Source organism: Meriones unguiculatus, chromosome 2 (assembly GCF_030254825.1).
Source record: "Meriones unguiculatus strain TT.TT164.6M chromosome 2, Bangor_MerUng_6.1, whole genome shotgun sequence".
In the NCBI taxonomy this organism is placed as follows: domain Eukaryota; kingdom Metazoa; phylum Chordata; class Mammalia; order Rodentia; family Muridae; genus Meriones; species Meriones unguiculatus.
This window is the reverse complement of record NC_083350.1, coordinates 185020695-185046694: the sequence shown is the minus strand read 5'-3', so window position 1 is coordinate 185046694 and position 26000 is coordinate 185020695. Positions and strand designations below refer to the sequence as shown.

The 26000-nt window shown below is 36.1% G+C and overlaps 1 protein-coding gene across 2 annotated transcripts in view; it reads right to left on the bottom strand.

The window, feature by feature from the left end:
* The window catches only part of Pdgfc (platelet derived growth factor C), a 157158-nt gene that overhangs the window by 64612 nt on the left and 66546 nt on the right, over positions 1–26000 (bottom strand). Inside the window, exon 2 of one of the 2 annotated variants that reach the window (XM_060378484.1) lies at positions 7063–7122. The exons of the other annotated variant lie outside the window; for it this stretch is intronic. The gene's annotated coding sequence lies outside the window, so the exon portion shown is untranslated. The remainder of the gene's footprint in view (positions 1–7062; positions 7123–26000) is intronic. 2 annotated transcript variants of the gene reach the window in all.

Genomic DNA, 26000 nt, shown 5'->3' with positions numbered 1-26000 from the left:
GAGGCAAGATCCCATGTAGCCATGCGATCCCAACACTCAATATGGAGCTGGGGAAGAACTGATTACCCAGTGTCCATTTTACAAGTGCTGGGATTATAGGTTTGATGCATTAAGCCCAAAAATATAATTACATTAAAAAAATCAAATAGCAATTCATTTCCTAAATCATACAATGATTGCATGGCTGGCTAGAGTGAATTTGTATCAGTTTGCACTAATTTTGTTTATGAGAAAATATAAAGTACTTGGAGAAAAGAAATGTGAGACTAAATAAGCTGAAGGAAACACTCTAGGAAGAGGACATCAGCACCTCTCATGTCTGATGGAGCAACAACAGACAACAACATAAACATGGAGAGCTTTCTGTCTGCTCTAATTCCTGGCGCCTTAGACACTGAGCCAACACAATAATATCAATAAGAACTAATTACTCAAGTTGCTATCAAGCTGTATCCCATATAAGCTTAGAATTTCTCAGAGCTGGAATTGCTAAGTATCCCCAAGTCTTACATGACCTTCCAAAACTGTGGTTCTCAGCCTGTGGGTTGTGACGTCTTTGGGGTTACATTTCAGGTAAATGTCACATCAGATATTTACATTACAATCCTAACAGTATCAAAATTAAGGTTACAAAGTAGGACTGAAAATAATTTTATGGTCTGAGTCACCACAACATGAAAAACTGTATTTATACGGTTGCAGCATTAAGAAGGTTGAGAACCACTTTTCCAAAGTAAAATGAGAGCAAGGGCCTTGGTTTTTGTTACAAGAGAATTTGTGTTTTTGTAAAGACAGCAAAATATAACCATCCTTGCAGCACTTCTCAGTACCTTAGTTTGGTTTAGTTTTTATTTATTATTTATTATTTTTATTTTAGTTTTGATTTTGGTTATTTCTAGTTAGTCTTATTATTTAGGATAGGAATTATTATTTGTATTTTTTACAATGTAATTATATTATTGGGTTTGATGCCTCAAACCTATAATCCCAACACTTGGAGAATGGACACAGGATAATCAGGAGTTCTTCCCCAGCTCCATAGGGAGTGTCGGAATAGCATGGGTTACAAGGAATCCTGTCTCCAAAAAAATAAAAATAACAGTGATGGAAATAATAGAATTATAACAAACTCATTGAGTTGTTTTAGTTATTTTACTATATATTTTGAATTTTAAAACTAACTTTGGAATCAAGCTTCATTTTAGTTATCATAAATTTAACCCAAAACTGAATTTTGGTTATTTTACCATAAGTTTAAGCCAAAACTTAGTTTTAGTAATTTTACTATAACCTTATTTTGTAACTGGAAGTTATTGAAAGCAAACGCCTTTCCACTGCCCACAGAATCAAATACAGTCTTAATAGAGTGGGCTAGGTCTGTTGAGAACCTGAGCAAACACTGTTGCTCAGGGCTTGCACTAGCCACACAAAGAAGTGAGAATTAACACCGACATCTCTATGCTACCAAATTTGCGTCAGTTTTCTGAGCACTGTTAGAAAACTAACAAGCATTCTTTTTGCCCCCAATTTTCAACAGGTGTTACAAGAATTGCATGAAAGTTGTCTTTAAAGCTGATGTTACTAAAACTAAGCTGATAAAACAAAATTTAAGAATAATGAATTTTCAAAGAGATAAAGGTGATAAAGGGGAATATTATCAAGGTGAAAGAGCAGCCTGTTTCATCCTTACACTACCCACAGTGAATTTTGCATGGAATGTAGGACTTTTAAGTTAAACAACTCAATGTCCATTTATTCTCCACGTAAGGATACCCCCTGTCACCATAACACACAGAGCTGTATGAAGAGGTCACAGCATTAGGAAGGCTGAGAACCGCTGATCTAGACCAAAACTGTTCACTACTGAAATATTAGAACTCTATTTCCATATACACAGTCAGAAGTTCATGACTAAAGTACATACTTTAGCTTTCTGTTTACATTTCTTTTACCTTTAAAATTCATGATTTCATCAAACATCATTTGAAGACAAAAAAAATCTAGCTTCTGATTGTGGTAATAGAAATTGTAAATTTTCACTTAGGTTTAAATTGCAGCTTCCAAACTTTACTTCATAATGTGAGGTGAATGTCCCCAAACATATGCAATGTGCAGGTGATAATCAGTGTTTTGTGTGAATCTCAAGCAGAAAAGGAAAAAGGAAGAAGAAGGGTGGGCACAACAGCAGGCATTACACCTTACCAAGTTAAGACAGCGCTGAAGTTATGTGGTTTGTACAGAGTATGTGCCTAGTTTAATAAACATTTGCTTTGTTCATAACCAGCGACCAACACACCCAAAATACCAATAAAACACGTGCTTGTAGTTAAATGACTCAGCTACTAGCATAAAATCTTGCAATGTGTGGGAAATAACAAATCTTGCATATCTTAGACAAAAGGAAAATCATAAAAGCAGTGTTGTTTTCAAGAATAATTATAACCATGTCATATTATCCGGCCCAAATGCTCTTAAAGGAACAACATTAAAAACTAAAATGAGGCCAGGTGGTGGTGGCACATAACCTTTAATTCCAGCACTTGGGAGGCAGAGGCAGGTAGTTCTCACGGTTTGAGGCCAGCATGGTCTAAAGAGCAAGTTCCAGGACAGTCAGTGCTATGCAGAGAACCCTTGTCTCAAACAACAATAAAACAAACAAACAAACAAAAAGGCCCAAAACTAAAATGAGTCAAAAACAGGAAAAAAAGAAGAGTGGAGATTAATAGTGTAAGCACCATAAAACTGCCAGCAACACAGATGCTAAAGCAACTCAATTCTTTAGACATTAGACTGATTTAATATTCAAATAAAAGAAATTCCTTATCTGCTATGCATTACACATTATTGATTCCTTTAAAGACACATATACTATGGTTTGCAGAGACTAGCAGAGCAGGAAAATCATAAAATCAACAAAAATATATTTCAACAAGCATTATTGATAAAAATATCACTTAAATGGTTTATTAAAAATATAAAACTCCTGAGAAGATTCCTGTCCTTTTGTCCCAAACATACTCTTGAGTGTTTGGATTCCAAGACTCTGCATGCCAGGTCTGATAATTTAACATTTTACCCTGATATTAGCAAAAAAGAACTGTAGGAACTAAAGTGCGGTAGATAGAATCTGGCTCTGTCTATGAACTCTAGCATGTTCCGTGTCTGTCTGGCAGAATCAAGGCAGTTGTCAGCAAGTGTCACCGCCCAGAGGCTGGCAGCCTTCACAGCCTGGAAGACTTCACGGCCGGTGGGATGGGCAATGTGCTTGCTTCCAAGTACATGTTATTTTTAAATGTTCAAAAACATTTCTTTATGAAACAGATCATCTCTAGCTAATCCTTATTAGCTAGCTCTTAGTCTCCATTGCCTGTCTTTTTGACAGTGTGTTTATTTATCTATTATTTTGCCCTACTATCATCCTTCCTTATCTTCATAGTGATAGTTTGTTTACATGGCTAATTAACAAATTTCATTTTAGTAATAGTGGGAATCCTATGACATACAACATGGATGTTTGTATATATATTCATTAAGTCTAAGAACAAAAAAGAGTTTTTCTAGAAAAATCAAAATGATGTACCTTCTCTTTAATTGGTTCTTCAGAGAAAAGGCAAACTTGAACTTCACAGCAAAACAAATATCTTCTATTAATTCTATCTATATAAAATATACCCACAAGCATTCTTGATGTCTTACATTCTGAGTGAAAATAAATGGATAAGATAATACACAAGACAGAAAACCTGGGTTCTACCTTTTGCTTTACTTTTTTTAAATATAATTTTTTTATTTATTACAATTGATTCACTTTGTATGCCAGTTGTGGTCCCACCCTTGTTCACTTCCAATCCCTCCCGCCCTCCCTCATTTCCTCCCATGCTCCTTCCCCAGTCCATAGATTGTGGAGGACCTCCTCCCCTTCCATCTGATCCTAGCCTATCAGGACTCATCGAGACTAGCGCATTGTCTTCCTCTGTGGAGAGAGGTGCTTCACAGAGAACATCAGAACCAGAAAATCTGGGCCTACGGGTCTTTCCTGAGACTGATATTAAACCAAGGACCATACATACATGGAAATGACATGGACCCCTGCTACAGATGCAGCCATGGCAGCTTAGTCTCCAAATGGGCTCCTTAATAAGGGGAGCAGGGGTTGTCTCTAACAAGAACTCAGTGGCTGGCTTTAGTGTTCTTTTGTTTTGTTTTGTTCTGTTCTGTTTTGTTTTTAACTATTGTTTTACAAAAATTTACCGTTTTCTGTGTCTTCATCACCATAGCAGAATAGGACAAAGATAATCAACAAGACTGGTGCTATCTATCACAATTTACAAGTGAGAAGAAAAAGTGACTTGTAACAGAGTGAAAGAAGAGGCATACACTATATTTAGTGTATGAAAAATTAATATAATGATTTAAGATACGCCCAATTAAGGTCCTTGGACTTATTCTAGCTGATTCTCTTTTGTTCCCTCTACACAATGTAAACCACCAAAAGATCTATCCAGTAACCTTGAGACACCAGAAACTAAGCAAGAGCCCCGTCCTCTTAACATGGTAATTAACAGGTCTAACTTAGTATTGTCCTAGGCAACATGACTAATGTTCAGCCATCAAAACCCACTGCAGATACCACCTTCCTGCAGTGCACTCACTGTTTCATGCTGTCTGGATAAGCTACTGGTCTTTTGATGGAAAGGTGCTCAGAATTTATCAATGAAAACAACAAAATAATCATCATTCAAAAATATTCATAGAAAATGAAAGTTAATGAATTAGTTCATGCAGTTATAAATACTCAAAGTTCTCTTAGGTTAAGCTATGCATTATAAAAGGCCCTACTGCCGGCTCATCAATCACTTGGCATTTGGCTTTCTTATGAACCCTAACTGACGACCAAATTAAAGCAGATTTAGCCACTTACATACAAGTTTGTCGACCTTACAGGTTTTACATTTTGGAAATAAATAATAAAGTATTCTATAAGCAGGATTTGAGATGGTAAAGTACATTGATAACTGAACAGTGACATTTGCTTTCAGTCCACCAGTAATCCTACATAATGATTCCAGGAAAAGGAAATAAAGTTACACTGGGACGTAACCGCCCTTCACAGCTGAGTTTACACAAAATGTGCTCAGGAACACCTTACTCATTCTGCAGTCGGACAGCACTGCCTCTACACCCACTTTACTGCAACAAGTCTTGTCTGCCTTTAATGAAGAGGAAACGCAAAACAACACAAAACTATAAATGTGATGATTTCAAGAGAAACTGGGACCATAAGAATAATAAAATGTATATAATTTGGTGGAAAATTGGGTATTTAAGCTATATTTCTTTAGAGATGTATATTTTAATGACAGTAAAGTACCCAATTACACTGAGCTATTTTATCACAGCTTATAATATTTTACCACTTAAAGGTCGATGAGAGAAAAGTGAATATATGTAAATACAGAAGTTTCCTTCATTGTAGAACTAGCCATTGTCAGTTTCTTCAGCAACAGATATCTTTGCAGCAATATATTTTTAAATATAGTCAAAGATTAAAACATAGGAGTCCTAAAATAACGAGGAAAGGACTGGAGCCCACAAAAAAATAAATAAATAAAAGAATTGCATCCCAAAGAGCAACTGAATCTGATTTTACCCAGTCCATCAGAATGTCCATCTGTGAAGGGGGATTTTACTCTGATGCTCTGGTTATCACTCATCCTTTGATCATTATTGAAAAACCTGTATCTTCTAATCTCAGGAAGACTTTGTGGCTATTTCTGCCTGGTTGACAGTGCTAGATTCTGCTGGAAGATGTGAGATCACTCTTAGTGATATTATTACTGTGTATGTTAGGCTAATCCCTCAGCCAACAAATGGACCAGCTGCATTCATGACCTCCCAGGATACAAGCAGACTTGTTTGAACAGAGCACTTCCTTGAAATTCTTTTCTTTGCAGACTAATTCCAAAGTTGAAAAGATGATCCATTCTTATTCTTTATAAATTTAAATATATCTCTTTAAAGAAACGGAATTCTTCCAGAAGATAGTGAACAAATGTGGTGAGCAAATCTGAAGGATTTGTATAGACAAGAAGAGAGTGGATAGGAAAATCTTTGACCCACACTTAATTTAGTAGCATTAACTGTAATAGTACCAATTATCTTAACAAATGGCTGTTACTCCAAATCTCAAGTTGAGATAAAGCTTTGTAAAGAAAGCTATACATAACATAACGCCAAGAACAACTATTCTTAACACTTTAAATACATGTGGAGGTCCGTGTAGATCTCTTTTTGTAAACCACACAAACCATCAACTATTTATTTTATTGCAGCTACATTTTATAGCAGTATATATTATATAGTGCAGTTTCATTACAGTGACGTAATCTTTGTAACAGCCAGCCAACACAATTCCACAAAGGTTTCATGGGGTAACAAAATAACAACTTTTATTCTAATTTTCTCTCTCTCTCTCTCTCTCTCTCTCTCTCTCTCTCTCTCTCTCTCTCTCCTGTCCCCCTAACGCACAGCGACACACATGCAAAACACTAATATAAATATGTACTAAGACTGATTTGTTTAATTAACTAGGAAGTTTAATCCAGTTCCTTCTCCACAATAGAATACTAATAAATAAAGGCTGGGAAAAGACCCTATGAAACAGCAGAGTGAAAAATGTATACCCCAGAAAGAAACATGCTTACATTCTCTCCAAATCTTCACACTTCAAATGATTAATTCCAGATAAAATTCGATGTAGCATAACAGAGAGTCTACAGAGGGAGAATACACTATATGCATGGATATAATGACCAGAAGGCAGTACTCAATCTTTGGATGACAGAGAAACTCAGAAGCACTCAGATATAAAAGACTGTGAATAAAAGCCTTTGTGTCTACATCTGTTCATTTTGAAGGACCAGCCAAGAGCACTATATCACCTAAACTTCTCTGACTCCATGATGGCTCATTACAGCAACCTTCAATGCTGGAAAGTACAATAGAGTATGTGACAGAAATACGTACAAACTCTGAGGAAATAAAAACGTACATTTGGCTTACCTTTTAATGTTCTTTCTCGTCTTTTCTATGCCAGTCCAGATGCTGGGGTATAGTTCCTCCCTGCCAGTAGATGGAGATAGTAAAATTGAGTCTTGGTGACCTCAAATCCTAATCTAGGTGGTTCAGAATTTTCAACTTGGGATTTTGGAATTGAAAAAAAAAATTGAATTGAAAACACAGTTTGTAGAAATGTATGAGTCAGTCAAATTAACTTTTGTTTGTGGACGTTAGTACTAATTGTTATAGGAGAGGATCTTGGCTGGCATAGAAAAAATAAGAAAGAACATTATTTGGTAGGTTGCATAACCTAGACATTTCAGTTCTCTCAAAACTTGCTCATTCACTCACCTAATACTTATATTTGCTCAGATATATTACTGCCCAGATGTTTAGTGTACAATATTTAGTTAATATTTTAATGAGCCTGTGAAGTTATTCTTCCACCTTCCCCCAGAAACCGAATTTGTTTAAGGTCCACGTGGTTATTCCTGACATGATTCTCAGGCCCCTAAGTATTCAAAGTAGCCTCCATTGTAGGCAGGAGTAGGCTGTTCTTCCTACCAATAAAGGAGCCTTGGAGTAAAAAAACACTTTGCCAATGATTAAAACTGGTTTTGTACTATTTTGTTTCAAATCTACATATCCTCTCACAATTATTCACAGAGAAATTCATAACCCCAAAATGTCGTCATTTGTAGAGTTTAGATTGATTAGCTTTAACAGAACAAGAGGAGCCAAAGAACAAGGAACATGGTTTTGTTTAAAACCTGCATTCTTGAGACCAAACTCAAAGGGACAAAACATAAAAGTTTGTGCTTGTTGGCAATGATTTATGGGAAGAACATGGACACTGTCACCTTCAAAATCCAGGGACTCCTGGATGATAACAAGGATGCTAACTGAAGGATAGTCTAAACAAATGATGAAATCGCTGGTCCTCCTTTTCACGTTCAGTATGGATACCCACTAAACCCACTGGGAAAGGATGTCAGTCCTCCTTGTGTCCCAAGCAGGGCATAAGTCCCGATGTTACTTGTGAACATGAACAGTGACACGATTTTAATAGAGCATGTTGTGGGAAAACAGCATTATACAATTAATCAAAGGAAAAAAAAACCCACAAATTTATTTTAAAATAGCACGACTAAAATGAAAGCATATTTTTACAGAGTTACATCATCACTCTTCTCTAATGAGAACACTATTTTTAATAGTCTCATGATTTTTGAGTTGCAAAAGTATTTTCCAGTTAGGATAATGACTTTAAATGCTAAATATATCAAGCATAGTTTTCTTATCAAAATAGAGTTATGTTTCCCAATGTGGATGGCCATGACAGTTTTTGTCTAAATGAAAAGTTTATTTTTCTATATTTTAATTTCAATGTATATGTGTGTGTGTGGTACATGCAAATGTATGTATGTAGATGGACTTGTCATTGCAAGCATGAAGAGGCCATGGGAGAATGCCAAGTATCCTGCTCTGTGGTTTCTTCTCTAGAAATAATGTCTCATGTGGAACCCTGTGCTCAACTGAAACCACTATGACCCCGTCTCCAACTCTACCCCAACTCCTATTACCTCAGTAACAGGCATATGTACAACTATACCCAGCTTTTTATGTGAGTTTTGGGCATTTGAGCTTGAGTCTTTATACTTGCACAGCAAATGATCTTATATGCCGATACATCTCCAGGGCCCAAACCAGCACATTTTTAAAAATAAGAGAGCGACAGTACCAGGTCAGATCCACAGATATAAACCATAAAATGGCTCTAGAAAACTTAAATATATGGTGACCTTAATAACGAAAGACAGCATTAATCTTCAAGCCAAAACAATCTGATAAAACGGCTATCAACTCCCTTCCCACCATATCATAGGACTCCAAGAGATAATGACACACATCATGTCTACAAGGAACAGTGGCACTTACATTCTACCTGAGATAATTGAGAGGGTGACACCGTCTCATGGTGTGTTCAGTAGATGTAAGAAAGGGAGGACCACTGATTTTATCATCACATAGGTGTTAAATTCAAGATCCTGATGAAGGTAGGTTTTCTTATTTGCATCTTGTTCATTTCATCATGTTGAGTAGAACTTTTTCTTTGTTTTCACAAATTTGGTAATATCTCTATAGTTATAGTATTTTACTCAATCACGTTAAAACAGTAACAACCAAGTGACCCCATAACATTCTCTGTGTGATTGCTTGTATTAAAATTGTGATCTGGAGATGTTAGTACCAGTCCCTACTGATTTGCTAAATTCTAGAGTCCTTTCATACCGTACACTCGACATTAATTCCACCTCTGATAGTAAAGATTATTCTGGAAATTATATTCTTTCAAAAATGTCAAATTTCAGAGCTTGCTTAGAGGGTGTTGAAAGAACAAGTATTGGAGCAATAAGTGTTTAATTATTTCATTTAAGAATGTGACTTTTTCAACAATCTCAAAAAGACTCTGCATTTTGCTTTTTGTTGTTGTTGTTCTTTTTGTTTACCACTGAGTCACCCAAAGCTCATCATAGCGTTTTACACAGGCAGACAATAAGTCTGTGTGCATTGACTGGATGTCTAAGAAAATGCCATCTGCAAACACACTGACAAAGAAAATTTAGTCGATCAAAAGGATGACATAGGAGTTGATTATGGACTTTGATACCTGAAAGTTGTTTTAGTGAAGTGTTTTATATTTCAGCTTAAGTACAACTGACATATGAAATGAACATATGAAATGACTGAATGCCACATATCCTGCTCTATAGCCTTTACAATGACTGAAAAATCTGTTCCTGCAGAAACACTTGTATCAACCAATGTTTGGAAATAGAGTCCTGTGCTCTTCAGGGTCGATCATAAAGCTTTCAAGATATAAAAAGCATCACATTCTGAAATCAAAAGTCACACATTTATTTTTAAAATCAAGTATATGCTCTCGGCCAGACTTGGAGTAAGGTCCTTAAAAGTCCATCACTCCACAATTCCAAAATCAAAATGTATTGTAGACAGGCGGATGTTTATATTCTTCTGTGCCTGATGAGGCATGAGTCGTGGTATTGAGGAGTGATTTAAACTTTGTGATAGGACAAATACTGAAACATCACCACCATTGTAAAGTGCTTGCTTGCAGGATGACCTAGAGAAAGGAACACATCAGGGTTCAGAAGCTTTGAGACAGCTATGCACCCAAACACAAACTTCTACTGAATGCTTGAAATCCTTCTTGCTACTGTTCTCATCCCCAAATCAGCCTTCAAAATCCCTCCAGTATGTCAAACTTCTGAACCAAGTCCATAGAAAAGAAAGGCCATATTTAAATTCTTAGACCAAGAGCTTGAGAAAGTTTTGAGATTTATAAATATCTGGGTGCTCAAACCAGAAAAGTATACATCTAATTACATATTCTAATAGTTTTCACGCAAAAGCAGTAGAGTTTGAAGTAAATCCTCAGAAGCCACCCTTTAGACTTTTGTTGGCTAAATAGAAGTAAAGAATCATTTCTCTAAAATTAACACTGTCACTATAATGCAAAGCCAATGAATTCCTCATATTAAGATGAGAACAGTAAGAAACATTTGAATCATTTGGGTTTTGTAGTTCCAGAGATGGTACACTACCTTTGCGCAAGGTGGGTAAGCATTCTACCTATAACCAATACTCCCAGTTTTAAGTCCTTGAAAGAAAAGAGAAGAGATGGGAGGGTCAACTTTTTGTGTAGAATTGATACCATTTCACATATTCCCAATCAACTGTCTGGAAATGTATTTAATACTCTGTCTGGAATGAAAATGTATCTTCAATACATAATTTAACACAATCTAAGAAAAGAAGCTGAATCCAGTTGGTAACAACTTGCATATGAAAAATTAGCTTTCTTCACTGGAGTTTCACTCATTATACCAATCATTCTTAAGGCCAGGCTCCATGCTCAAGAGTAGCTGGCCAACCAAAAGTACTTCAGTGGCAGTTTTAGACACAAGTCTTTTGTGTATATATTATGGGTTTTGCTTTTCTGTGTTTACAGAATTTCTGTGTTTGTGTCACAGCATTTTTATGTGTTTCTTGTGTTTTCTTTTAGCTTTCTTTTATTCAGTTTATTTTGTATTATTCTATTCTGTTTTTATAAATTTTGCATCATTTTATACTATTTTTAGATGCCTATTTGTATTCTAATGAGGCAGACAAGAAAAGGTATGGATTTGGGTGGATGAGGAAGTTCAGAGGACCTGCGAGATGTATCAAAAATTTATTTTCAATTTACAAAACTGAAAAAAACTAAGAAGTTTTTTATAGTCACCAATTTAAAAAACTATCCATGGGTCTGTAAGATGGCTCAGCTGTTCAGAACATTTGCTGCTGTTGGAGAAGACCCATTTTCCATATTACAGGTTACAATTGTCTCTATCTCCAGTTCCAAGGGATCCAACACTCTGTTCTGGCCCCATCAGCATTGGATATGCATATGGAACACAGGCATACGCGTAGGCAAAACACCAACAAAAATAAAATAAAATAAAAATGTTTAAATACTGTCCAGGTTGAGGGAGCCCTGAGTTCCATCCTAGGCAGCCATTTCTCCTCCAAAAACTATGTTTTCAGAAGAAAGTAAAAAGGTTTGTCATTTAAAAAAAAATGATGCTAATGCTCTCGATTACAAAATAAATAACACTATAGTGGGAAGTTCAGTTCTTATGCCTGTATGCCAACAAGAATATATATAAATATATATACATAATATATATACATATAATATATATTATACATATATGATACATAATATATAAGAATATATATACATATATATGTTGGAATATGTATATACACATATAGCTAATTATTCTCCAATCTGAAGCAAAACATGGCATTAATGTTAGTATAAATTAAAAGGTAAGCAATGAACAACACAACCTCACTGACTGTTTGTATGATGGTTTTCCATCAATAAGCTGCCAAATGCAAATTAAGAAACAACAACTGGAAAGGCTAGCCATTGGGTGGCTTTATATTCCTGTGTTGTGTGCCTCTACCTTGCATTTCTTTTTTACTGCAGCATTCTGTTGATTTAGTTCCTCCTGAGAATGTTACTACCTCTTCCCCAAGCTTTCCTCAATTGCTCTTTCCATAATCCCTAATCCCTAGTGATCTCAAACCCTTCCTAGACTTAAACAAATACTGCCTCTAAGCACAGATGCCTTGAATCTGCATTAAAAGCTCAGGGCCCTTCCCTAAGTCACAAAGTCACAGTCACAAATGCAGTTCCATCTTTAGATTGTCCACACCCACATCAGACTCATGCACAATTTATGAGGTCTACTCCTTCTAAACTCCCTCATCCCCGAAGTAGGACTCACTGTCTCAGCAGCAGGCCCCTGAAATGCCTCACTGTTTAGGTATAGCAGTGTTTCCCTTGACCATGGCTGAGATACCGTTTAAGTGCAGCGTTGCTTAGCACACATTCTAGTTGTTTCTGCAGCTGTGTTCAACAGGGATTATTATCCTTGCTCAGACAGTGACACTCCTTTTCCTTGATAGAAGAGTAATGTTTCAGCCTCCTAAAGAGTTTGTTGCTTTTAGGAAACATTGCCGCGTATAGCAGTTAAGCATATCTGTTAGTTTAAAAATATCTGTAAAGAGTAATCTCATATTCCAAAATAACCGATTTAAGAAGTAAAAAAAAAATTTTTCAACACATAGGCCTATTCACGTCTGTACTCATTCAACTAAAGGAGGAAATAGGTCACCAGTACCACTTAGATATCAAGAGAGCTTGGCACCAAAGCTAATGAACTAATTTGATACCAGGAACCCATGCAGAAGAAGGAGAAAATTGACTTCTCATAAATTCCTTCCTTTCCAAATGTGTGCCATTGGCCTTAGAGTACACATGCACACAAAACACACACACACACACACACACACACACACACACACACAAACATGTAAGCACACACATACATACAGACAAGCAGACAGAATGACAGAAGTATAAGCAGAACAAAAAACTTCTTTAATGGAGTAAATAATTTTAGTATGGGACTAGTTTTAAACTAACATGTTCTTCAACCTTTGTTAACATTTTATTCACTGATACCCAAAAGTTTTACTTAATATAGGCAAGTTATGATTCTTTATTTCTAATTTAAGAAAATATTTCATTTATGATATTAAAAAGTCATTCATATCTCACCTCTTAATGTTTTGCTTCTGTTTATTATGAATCGTGTGTGATGCTGGAGAGCTAAGATTCTAAAGACCATTCACTGTACATTTCAGACTTGCTACTCTAGCCCCTATCATATTTCTTTGGAGAAACACACTGCAGTTTCTAATGGGAGTTATTAATAGCTTAGTTAACATTGGTCCTTTGTTCTTCTCTCTTCTCTTCCTGAATCCAGAATCTCAAACATAATCAACAAATACTCTACCACTACTCAATTCAAACATTTACTGATCTAGTTCCCCAAAATTCTCCAAGAAACTCATAGTAATTATGTTTATTTCATAAAACTATTTGGGAAAATTCATGTAGCTATTTTATTAAATTTACCCATCAGTAAACATGGCTTCCCTCTCTCCACTTGCCCTGACTTTCTCTGTCATTTCTCTTTTAACGTTAGGCGACTAACGGTGAATACAGACACTGAAAACGAAGGGGCCTACATAAAACTGCCAATAACAACCAATGAGCAGTGGCTACTTACCGGATCCCTGCCAACTGAAAACTTGCTCATGCCACACTGGAACACTATTCAAGCCAAATCACAGATCCCAGGTAGGAAATAAAAACAGTGGGCAAATGCAACTTAGCCACTGCTGCCCTCAGCAATCACCTGATAACATAGTCTAAACACTGGCTTCCTCTCCCTAACTTATAGATATTAATTTTAGGTTAAGTCATAGCAACCACCTTAACAGTTCTGGAGCTACCATTAGCTTCAAAATATTTAACATTTTATTCACTTATTTTATTCATTTATTTTGTCTGATCTTAGCAGACAAAAAAACTAGTTAGATCGATGGGATCTTTTTTTTATTGTATCTATCATAGACTTCACTGTCCAATCAAGTCAAAATTTTAAGATTCTGAGTATGGAGACATCTCTAACATTATCTTGTTCAACAGAATGGGCTTCATGGTCTTCTCTCCAGATGCACAGTCCTTAAAGGCAAGGTATGTAGTCTACTTTGTATATTGCTATTGCTAAATCTCCAGCAATTATAAGACTGTAAGGATTACATAAAACATGTGTTTAATTCACAGATTCATGTTTATATAATTGCATGGTTTACATTATGTAGTCAGACTTTTCCAGAACAGCTTATGAATTTTTAATTCTCTTATCTGGTAAAGAAACCAAAGATGGACCATGAATGAGAAGAAACAACTTCACGAAAATGACCATCCTCCTTAGCATGTCTCCTCCCATTCATCTGTACCTGCACTTCTTTCTACATGTTTATTTGCCTATAATAAAGGTGGTGTTTTCTGTTATTCTTAGGATGAGGACTTCCCTTTCTCTAACTCAAATCTTTTATCACTTATGCCACTCAAAAGAATTTCTTTAGAAATTAAGCTCCTGGGTACTTTAGAATAGACAGTGTATCCCAGTGTTACAAAGCTCTAAGGCCTTGTCTTGAATGAAAGAAGAGCAAACAGGATAGTGTCTAGTATTTCTAAGACTGTTTCCTTTGAGGAATACAACATTCTGTGAAATGTGTTCTTCTCTAGAGATTTGAACTAGACACTAACCCTGCTATGCTTCGTTGGCTTATATTTTCCTGCCTTATAAGCAAATTGATATTAAAAACTCACTTCAAGAAGATTGCTAATTCAAACATTTAGAAAATCAAGTATCAACTTAGTGCCTCAAAAGAATGTTCAGTCTCATGCAGCTGGTACAAAAACAACCTGAAGATGAAGAACTCCTTTTTAATACAAAGCCATTTCCTAAGACCAACTGAGGGGCTCTCCACCTCACTGTTGACACAGTAATCCAAAGGTTAAGCTGATTTTAGTAGAATATATTTACCATGCATTAGGTTTTTGTTATGTGACCAAAAAATATAATGTATGGTATAATGGTTGGAAAGTTTGAAGAAATTATACAAAGGCTGTTAAATTGAAATAATAATAATAATAATAATAATAATAATAATAATAATAATATATTGAATGCAGAAAGGTACAAATGTTAAAGTTCCCATGGTGGGAAATCCTGAGGGCAAACAGGACCACTGAACATACGGGATCATTTTTACATATGGGGTCTGGCAAGGAAGCAGAGTGAGAAAAAAACAGTATGTGTCTTAGAGCTCAGACTGATGAACTGCCCTTGTAGGCACAGCTGCATCTTCTTTTAGCAGCTTTGAAAATAGGGATTGACCCAACTTACAATGGGACCTGCATAAGAAACTTCTGGCAAACATCAGCAACAAAATATTTTCCTGACGATCAAGATAATAAAGGCTTAATGACAGGAAATCAATGGATCTAACTAGGACGTCCATGTGTTGTTCTGAGGGTTTGACCAAGGAGAAGAAAGGCTGCAGGTACAGCCTAAAGTTAAAGGGAATGAACAAGTGGACTGATGGACAGGGAAGCTCTGGAGGGTTCACCTCTGCTACCACAATCAGCCGGGTCAAAGCCTTTGGTATTTTTTGCTCAGTATGTACATTTTTATATGAGTTTCTTAACACATGGATTAAATACAAAGTGTTCCTAAAACACTTTTGAGTAAATGAAAATCAGTTAAGATATGTTTTAAGAAATTATTTATTATTCTGAATCACTTTTGCTGTCTGACTAAATTTTTGTTATGTGACCAAAAACAAACAAATAAATAAACAAAAAAATGCATATGTATGATGAAATGATTGAAAAGTTCAATATATATATACTAATATATATATGCACAAAGGTCACCTTATGTTAAAAAATAACAATAGAAGCTCACAGCCTGGCTGTGGACTCCTGCTTCAGCTCCCTGAGCCCTGGGATCACAGACATGCACAACCATGCTCAGTTAACACGGCTCACTAAAGAGAATGTGCTCCTGACAAAACAAACAAACAAAAAAACTACTTGTAAAATTCAGCCTAGACCTTAAATTGAGTATTTTAAGTCAACATTTCAGACTAAATTGAATCTTTGAGTAACAAGGATGGGTAACAAGGATTTTCAAAAATAAACTTTAGACCATTCTTCATGCTTGCATATAGGAAAACAAGTCTAAATGCTCTTTCTCATAGTTTAAGAAAGTGTAGGTTGTTTTTAAGTTCCCAAGAATTCAATGGCAAATACTATAAAATGATAACTTAATATTAATAAAGTAATATCTTGTTTATAAAGAGAAACCTCTTAATTAAAAGGCTGGGCACAGAGAAGTGGCCTACCTCTCATTTACCACTATGGATAAAGTATAATATCATTATGTGCTCAGACTGAATCATGAGAGTTACAATTGCTCCCAATTTTTCTGCTTGTTTATTTTATATGTCACAATATAGTAGCAAAATGAAAATTATGTATATGTGTACACACATTTATGCACAGCTGCATGCACATATGTACACACACACAACAATACACTTGAATGGTTTACCCAGCAACGGAGGAATCAAAACAAGGCTAGATCTTCGAATCCAAATATCTGATCTAAACTTGTTGCTTCTAACACATCCATCGGCAAACATTGCCAATACACTTCACCCGGGACACCTTGTTGACTCAAGACTTCAAAGACCAGTAAGTCTGTTGTGCTGCACAAAGCCTGGAATGCAGAGCACAGGGTGATCTCAGCCCATCTGCATGCCCAAGGCCCAGCGTTCAGACTCGCACTGTGCTAGGGAAGCTGGTCGGCCTGACTGTACTCTAATTGCTGGATGTGTTTGGTTTCCCCCTTTTTAATAGAGCTGGAAACAACTTCAGGCTACAAAACAAACCGTAGTATATGTTGTTTTTAATGCTCCTGCAACTGCTACTGATACATCATTGCAACTTGATCTTACACACACAAAAAAAAAAACCAAACTCTTAATTATAGTCATTTTAGAAATGAATGTCCCTTTGAGGCTTCTCTTAGGACTTACTGCAATGAAAGAATGCACACACATGATGGTGAGTGCATGGTGAGATTTAAAATATGTAAAACACATATTGTTTATTACAAACCCTGTTTTTCAGGGAAGTGTTTTTCAATCAGCATTTTCAATCAGTAGATATTAGCTACTGAATTTGATGTAAGGGAAAGTTTGACAATAGCACTGAGCTCCTACCTAAAGTGGCTATGACAGGCAACATCCTTTCAGGATGTTTGGCTCAGCACTGAAGCTCTGGAACAGTGTTTCTTAAAGTGAATGATGACACCATCAGGCTCTGACTGTGGACATTATATAACATATAAGATGATGTGCTCATTAAGCATTGATGATTTACTTTATAGATAATAAATGTATATAGATTCTATTGGCATTCTAAATAATACATAAGAAGATGCCCAAGCTAACCATTGATAATCTACTATATGTGTGTGTACTTTTTTCTGTAGACATTTTCCTTACCTTTCTGTAAGTCTATTTAAGAGTTGGAGAGATAGCACAGCTGTTTAGAGCCTTTAACTGCTCTTCCATAGGATCTAAGTTCAGTGCCCAGCACATACAGTGGGCAGATCACAGCTTCCTATAGCTGTTGATCCAGAGAACCCAACACCTCTGGTCTCTGAGGACACTTGCACTCACATTTGTATAGCCCCACAGAGACAAATACATATTCACATGATTAAAAGTACAGCAAGTGTTCAGCCAGGCACAGTGGTGCATGACTGCAATGACAACCCTCAGAGAGGCAGAGGCAGGCAGATCTCTGTGAGTTCAAGGCCAGCCTGGTCTTCAAAGCCAGTCCAGGACAGCCAAGATTACACAGAGAAGCCCTGTCTTGAAAAAACAAGCAAAACAAGACAAAAAACAAACAAACAGTAAAATAGGTCTTTGAAAGGATAGTAAAGGTTCAGTTCCTCATTGAGAGGACAGATTCTTGGTGAGCGACAACATAAGCAGATGTGGAAAGTGTGAAGGTATGTTACTCACACATGAGGATGGAACCATGGCTAATGTGTCCACCATTTTAGTTCACAAGTCTCTGACATATTATGCTCATAACAGCATGTTCTGAAAGTTTAGAACTTATGGATCTTGTCTCTTACAAAAGTGAAAAGGAAAAAAGAAAGGATGGAAAGAAAGAGAGAGAGAGAGAGAGAAAGAAAGAGAGAGAGAGAAAGGCAGTTTCATAGTACCTCTGGACAAAAAGCAGCCCACAATTTATGAAGTAAACTCACAGCCCTCCTAAAAATCTCCTTACCACACTTTTTGAAACTGCCACAAGTTATCACTGGATCAAACACTAAGAGTTCACCTCAAACATGAATAGCTATTGTGCAGCCAACTTCCTGTTTATTGTGGCATAAACACTTAGCATTCCATTAGCAGTTTTCAGATTAATGACTCTGATGAAGATGTGGCATGGGCAAACAGGAAGCACAAAGCACCTTTTACGTTAAAGGGAAAAATCATCTGCCTGGCATCAATGTGAACTCCAACAAGTAATAATGAATGATGATGAGTTCACGTTGGGCAGTGAGTGACAGCTAAGTACAGCCGTGTATTACACAGTTAATAAATTGACTTACCTACAGCAAACATGGCAGGGAAATTGCTCCATACCACTTTTCATGGGACTAAAGTCAGCTGTCATAGGTCAACGGTTTAGCATAAACATTTATCTGAATGTTTTAATCACTTAATAAATAGCTTAAAGACTCAAACATGGCAGGCATAATTTTCAGTGACTTCTCAGATGGATGCGAGAAAATAGTGAAAACTCTAATGATGGAAACCTATTACTAGGCAAGAGATCCTGAGTTTCTGGAAATAATTCCCACTGATGGCAGAATCAGGGTAGCTACAGTAAAAGATATGGCAGCAGCCACCAATGACTCATTTTAAGAAAGCGAATCACAGGCCATCAGTTCCAGAACCTGGGAACAGAAACCAAGGATTAACACTCCTGCTGGCTTAGCTTGGGCTACAGAGAGCCATCTCAAAACAAAAATAAAACCATAAACAAAAAGCCAATCTACCTGGGAGAAGGAAAGGATAGTTTTAGTATCTTTCTTATAGTTTCCTGTTAGAAACTGTGTCTATCCCAATCTAATTGCATATTTCATTTCCCCTAATTTATTATGTGTGCAAAATTTCAAATACTGAAATTACCAAAAACAGAAAGTAAAAGAAATGCACAAGGTAGCTGCCATAGGAGTTTTAGGAACACAGTGTGTCTAAGAATTCCTCTGGGAACAGTGAGGGCAGGAGCTGTAGACGCCTATGATATCCTACCTTGAGTCAAAGAAACGGAGCCTGGATGTCTATATAAGTCCTTATGTGCTCAGACTGAATCATGAGAGTTACAATTGCTCCCAATTTTTTTGCTTGTTTATTTTATATGTCACAATATAGTAGCAAAATGAAAATTATGTGCTCCCAATTAATAATAATAATAATAATCTTCACTCAGAAGCAGTGAAGATTAGGTTAGCACAACTTCGGGTGGGTCGGCAGTTCAGTTTGGGTACTCACTAGACATGTACAATGCCCCTGGGTTTTCATCTCCAACACCACCACAGAGAAAGACATGCCAACTCAATTTCACATGATTCCAGGCACTGGGAGCTGGGTCAGCCCAGTGAACCTTAATTCTGGAGACAATTTCGGAAGACGAGTGTGACCATCATTCTAGTGTTAGCTGAAACAGGATAAGATAGTCCATGGTATAAGCAATAAGACCTTGGCTTTCCACAAGTCTTTGCAAGAGAAGTTAAGAATACAGGAAAAGAACACATATTAAAATACATGCAAATGGCATTCTGATACTGATGAAGCAGGAGAAAAAATAAGCAGCAAAAGTGATAACAACAAAGATGTTCCCTAGGAAGGAAAAGGAGGCAGAATCAAAGGTGAGACTCATGAGCTATATGAACAGAGCAATGTTACAAGTTCATGATGTAAACTGTCTAGTCACTGCCTCATGCTATTTATTACAGGACACATGAATATGAAGTTGAAGATCCCTTGAGCGCCTCTTTAAGGGTTAAACAGGAGGACTGCTGGGGGCATACAGAAAGCATGTCTAGCCAAATGGATAGACCCCAGCTCAAAAAAAGAGGCAGGTGAAGGGACTGGAAAAGAAATCATGTGACACTGACCTATGTCCTCCACATAGATGCACACAAACAAACATGTACACAGACAGACGTGTGAGTGTGAACATACACATGCCTTCAGTCACTTCTATTCTTTGTGATCGAAAGGTCTCTTTACTACACCTCCTTTATCCAGACACAGCAGATTACAGCCGCAGCCCATTCTCAATGATGCAGAATCTCTGACTGGCACCTGAGAGACAGCTGAGCTCTATAACCATGAGTTACCTTTTGTCCTATATGGTGGAGTAAGCAACTTTCTAAAGGTGACAAGACTTAGAAGTTCCCATACTGTTAATGGCACTTTTTTGTTTTGTTTTGAGTTTTGACACAAGAAAACAAATTCTTCCCGGTTCAACGCACAATATGAAACCATATACTCTTTCAAAATAGTGTGAGTTCTGATGCACACCTTAACAAATCTAGGAGCGCATTGCTTCAACAATCAGAAACAATCCAGAGTGCCAAAACAAACAGCCATCTCTGTGATCACCTTAATTAACATCAGCAGAGACTAACAATACTATAGATCTTTAGTGGCCCAGCTTCCTTTTCAACATTACTCTTCTTTAATATAAAATTTACCCATGAAAAAGTGCCACATTCAAATGATTGTGACTACACAAATCTAAGTCAATTATTAAACTATGACAGGAGAATGAAGATTTACCATTGGATAAGTTATTTTCATAAAATGTACTTCTTTGTTCTTAACTTCACTCCGTGCCTGGCAGAGGTAGGCTGCGTGAGTTATGAGTTAGGCACACACTGTGTGCAGAGCATCCATCAAGGCACCTAGTCATAAAAGTATAAACTCCCACACTCTAGAAAAGCACAAACAGGATGTGAGGCAAAGCAGTGCACACTACTTCACGTTTTTATTTAGTAAAATAAAAATGACTTATACAGACATCCAGGCTCTAGGACATTCAGGAGAGAGAAGAAGGATTAAAATGGAATATGCTTATGAGGTCTATGCCTTTGGGGCTCCCAACCCACCATGAGCATGCCCTAATGTCATTCATGGCTAAGTGCTTTTAAAATATATCTCTCTAGATCCATCTCTCACACACGATTTTCGGTGTTATTGTAATGTCTATTACTACGGGACTTTGTAAATAAAGAACCACAGAAGTCCTTACACTGAACTTGTAATTTACAGGTGGACACTGAATTGTTCTATGAAATAATGGGGTCAAGGTCATTAGGATTTGGTGGGGTAGGGTACCAAGTGTCCTCAGTTGACTGTCAGAGTCTTGGGCTACTTGACTTGTTGCATTGGTTTCTCTTTGACAAGTTTAATCCAGCCATGTCCCCAGTATTAAATTGTAAAGCTCAGATGGGGACTAATTGACCATATTGGAAAAGTGCACAGACCTTGAGTGGTATTTTGTCAAGCTACAGCCTGAACAGGTTCTACTTTTTAATTTATAATACTCGAAAAAAAAACAGGTCAGCTCTGATACTGCCGAAGTCAGTCACTGTTACATAGGCTTGAACTACAATCCTTCCAGGGTGGTCTCCTAACCTTTTCAATAAGGATAATGGCATCTTTGAGCTCAGGAAAAAATATATATAAAATTATAATATATATAATATAAATATATAATATAATATAATATATATAATATTTTAATAATAATATATATTATATATATATTATTAATTAAAATATATAATATATATAATAATATATAATATTTATATATAATATATATAATATATTATATATAAATATAAATATTTTATAAATATAATATATTTATATAATATATATTATATAAATATAATATATATTATAATATAATATAATATTATAATATATAATATAATATATAATATTTTAATAATAATATATATTATATATATATTATAATTATATATATTATTAATAATAATATATAATATATATAATAATATATAATATTTATATATAATATATAATATATTATATATAAATATAAATATAAATATTTTATAAATATAATATATTTATATAATATATATTATATAAATATAATATATATTATATTATATATAATTTTATATATATTATATATTTCTATATATAAAGAATATGTATATATAGGAAATATATAAAAATATATAAAGCTTTATATATAAATATATAAAGCTGTACCTAATGTCTTCTAAACTGCTATGCCAACTGTCTGAAAGTGTGGTTAACTATATCTTCTCTCCTGCATTTTAGGTCCATCCTGATCCTGGGTGCATTTGCACCCTTGGGGTGTGAGCTTGCTGTCAAATGGTTACTCTAGCTCTATTGGCCAATCAGAACCTAAGGGCACTGTTTTTAGGAGAAGGATAAAGAGCTGGCAATTGCCTGTGGATCACAGATACGTCTTCCCTTTCTGTAAGTTCATATCTTCCAAGAAAGAGAGCTAACCTTGATCAGAGAATAACAAGGGCACTACAAACAGAAGCAAGCATAGCTGTGCCTTCTCTGTATTTGGTAAAGCCACTCCCATCTCTGTGCAGGAATCCTCTGTTTTTGCTGAAATGGTGAAATTTCCTAAGGTCAAGCTTAGGGTGGTTTCCTAGGCAAGAAGATAAGAAGGAAAGCTAGTGTGAAGGCATTTCATGGTTTTCAAGGTCAGCCTACAGAAATTCAGTGGGGAGCTCATAAATCCTCTGTCTTCTTCCTGGCATTTCTGCTTCAACTGGTAGTCCAGCCTGGCATAGCTTGACAACACTCACTAGAGAAAGGCAGTCTTTCATAAATAAGTTTTCCTTTCTAACAGGTAAAACCTTAAACAGTTGGTTATGTGGATCAAAATAAGTAAAACAATCATTACATCATCCTTTCATTCACTCCTTACCCAGAACAACAGAATTGATCTGGGACTGAAGAGGCACAGTTGTAATCCTAGCACTAAGAAGGCTGGGGGAGGAGAAATTTCAGTATGTTAGTATTTTATTTGCTGATGTTAAGTACTTTGTAAGCATATTATGCTCAATAAAAAAGCAAAAGTTTAATTTTTGATTTAAAACACATTACAAAATTCATTTTGTTAATAACCAAATACACCCACACCACATAAATATTAAGAAACTAGCTCCAGAAAAGGGTTGTATTTAATTATCAATTAATGATTTTGTGACTCTTTCCTATGATAGATCATGTGTGATAGTAAATCTTTATTGGAAACTTGACTAGTTTTAGAATCACTACGGAAACAGACCTCTAGGCTTGTCAACAGCAATGTCTCTAGAAAGTCCTAAATGAAGAGGAATGATCCAATGTGGATGTAAGGCAGCTCTGTTAATGGACTAGAGTCATGGCACTTTGAAAAAAGGAGAAATAGAGACAGAAACCAGGGTTGATCCATATCAAGAAAAGGAATAACAGACAAATATGAGTTTGAGAGAAAGCCAATTAGAGAAAAATTTTAAAAAATGTTTTTCCTCTTATGGGGGAATACAAAATGAATAAACTGTACTTAATAAAAGTTAAATAAAAAATTAAAAAATGTTTTTCCTCTGATATTTTGAAATAGTTTACAGTTAAAAATTTTTATTTATATACCACTCACTTTAAAAAAAAAACTTTTTTTGGTTAAATATCAAAAAGAACACTGAAATGTTTCAAGGGTTATATGCATAATTCCACAAGGCTGTGATAGTTCAAATTCATGTCAGTGAAAGAGCTGCAGTGGCCCCTGGGGTTCTGTAAGGTGGTTGGCTTGTTTCCAGGCATTAAGTAACGAGACCTCAACTCTGCTCTATTGCTCAAGTTGGCAATTCTTATCTTCATTTTGTACTTATCTGAGCTATCACATTCATCTTGCTAAAGAATAGTGTGTACACAAAGAAAACTTATTATCTCAAAGTATAAGCCTTTATCTTGTTATAATCAATTACCGCTACACAGATATTGCTATGTAGCTTAACTTTCTACACATATTTATCTCATCTAAACATTTACAGTTTGACTTGGGTACATCTAGCCCTTAAAGAAATATGACCTTTGTGAAAATGGGTTTGAGATCACCCAGGACTTTCCCCATGCTAGGCAAGTGCTCTACCACCGGGCTGCACCTCAGCCTCCTGCCAAAGTTTTCTTTCTATGCATCATCCAGAAGGCTTTATTCAAAGTTTTCTCAGTTTAAAAACTGCCTAACTTTATTCCTATTGATTACTTTTACCTGTAAAGCTGCTCTTATAATTCCTGTATCATTTTAGTTTTCTGGATTTACTATATTTTTTAATTTATATTTTCACTGAGTTTTATTCTCATATACTTGTATTTGTACAGATATCATTTTATGTTTATTATTGGTGATTTTTAAATTCATTAGCAATTACTCTATGAGCCTCTGGTTGATGTATATGGCAAGCATTTAAAGTAGCATAGAGGAAAACATGTAACTCTCACATAAGTAGATAAAGTATTATTTAACCAAGAATTATGTGCCAGGAACTAGGAAAACAAAACAAACAAATGAAAATAACCACATTTAAAAGTGTGTTGAGGGCTCTGATTAACCCTGTGGAGTGGTCTAATGTTTAACTTCACCTTTGTGGTGATGATTCCTCTGTGAGCTCCCATCAAAACTTTGAAAGAGTAAACATTCTGTGTGTCTTCTACCAAGTGATAAGGGGTTAAAAAATGGATTCACACTGTTCTCTCTGAATCAAAGCTATTACTCTCAGAAGTCTAATTTTCAAGTCCCAACAGAGGCCTGTCCTCCTCTTAGCTGTGATTTCTTAACCCTGTCCATTGTTACTTTTCTCTCATCCTTTAATCTGACCAATTACCCGCTGCGACGCCACTGTCTCCCACTCAGGTGTGGCATAAGAGCTGCATATTAATCTCACCTTCAGTTGTAGCACCTTTCGCCCTTTGTAATGTAGGCACCTATGTAAAATGGCAGGCAGCTCTCACTGCATTCCAGAGTTACTCAGAAAGAACAGGTGTTGTTGTAATACATGGAAGCAAAACGCATTCAGCAGCCCATCAGAACTGAGTGGAAAGTTGGTTCTCTATGCTCAAGGCAGTTCATTTGTCCAGATGTAAAGGATACAGCAAATAGGGGTTACACTAAAAATGTGAGCCTGTAGCACAGACTGTTTTAATCTCTTAGTCCAACAGAGCCCTGTACAATGCACCCTTCCAAAACCTAGTAGGGCAGCCTAGCTGACACATCTCTGGAGCTAAACACAGACCTGTGGCTGGCAGACACCATTCTGTTTTATTTTCTTTTTGTTTGTTGGTTTGTTTGTTTTGTTTTGTTTTCCATTTTTTATTTTCATTTTTATTAATTACACTTTATTCACTTTATATCCCTGTGGCCCCCTCCCTCCTCCCTCCCAATCCCACCCTCCCTCTCCCTTCTCCACACATGCCCCTCCCCGAGTCCACTCATAGGGGAGGTCTTCCTCTCCTTCCTTCTGAAACTAGTCTATCAGGTCTCATCAGGACTGCCTGTATTGTCTTCCTCTGTGGCCTGGTAAGGTTAATCCCCCATCAGGGGAAGGTGATCAAAGAGCGAGCCAATTAGTTCATGTAAGAGACAGTCCCTGTTCCCATTACTATGGAACCCACTTGGACACTGAACTGCCATGGGCTACATCTGTGCAGGGGTTCTAGTTTATTTCCATCAATGGTCCTTTTTTGGAATATCAGTCTCAGAAAAGAGCCCTGTGCCCAGATTTTTT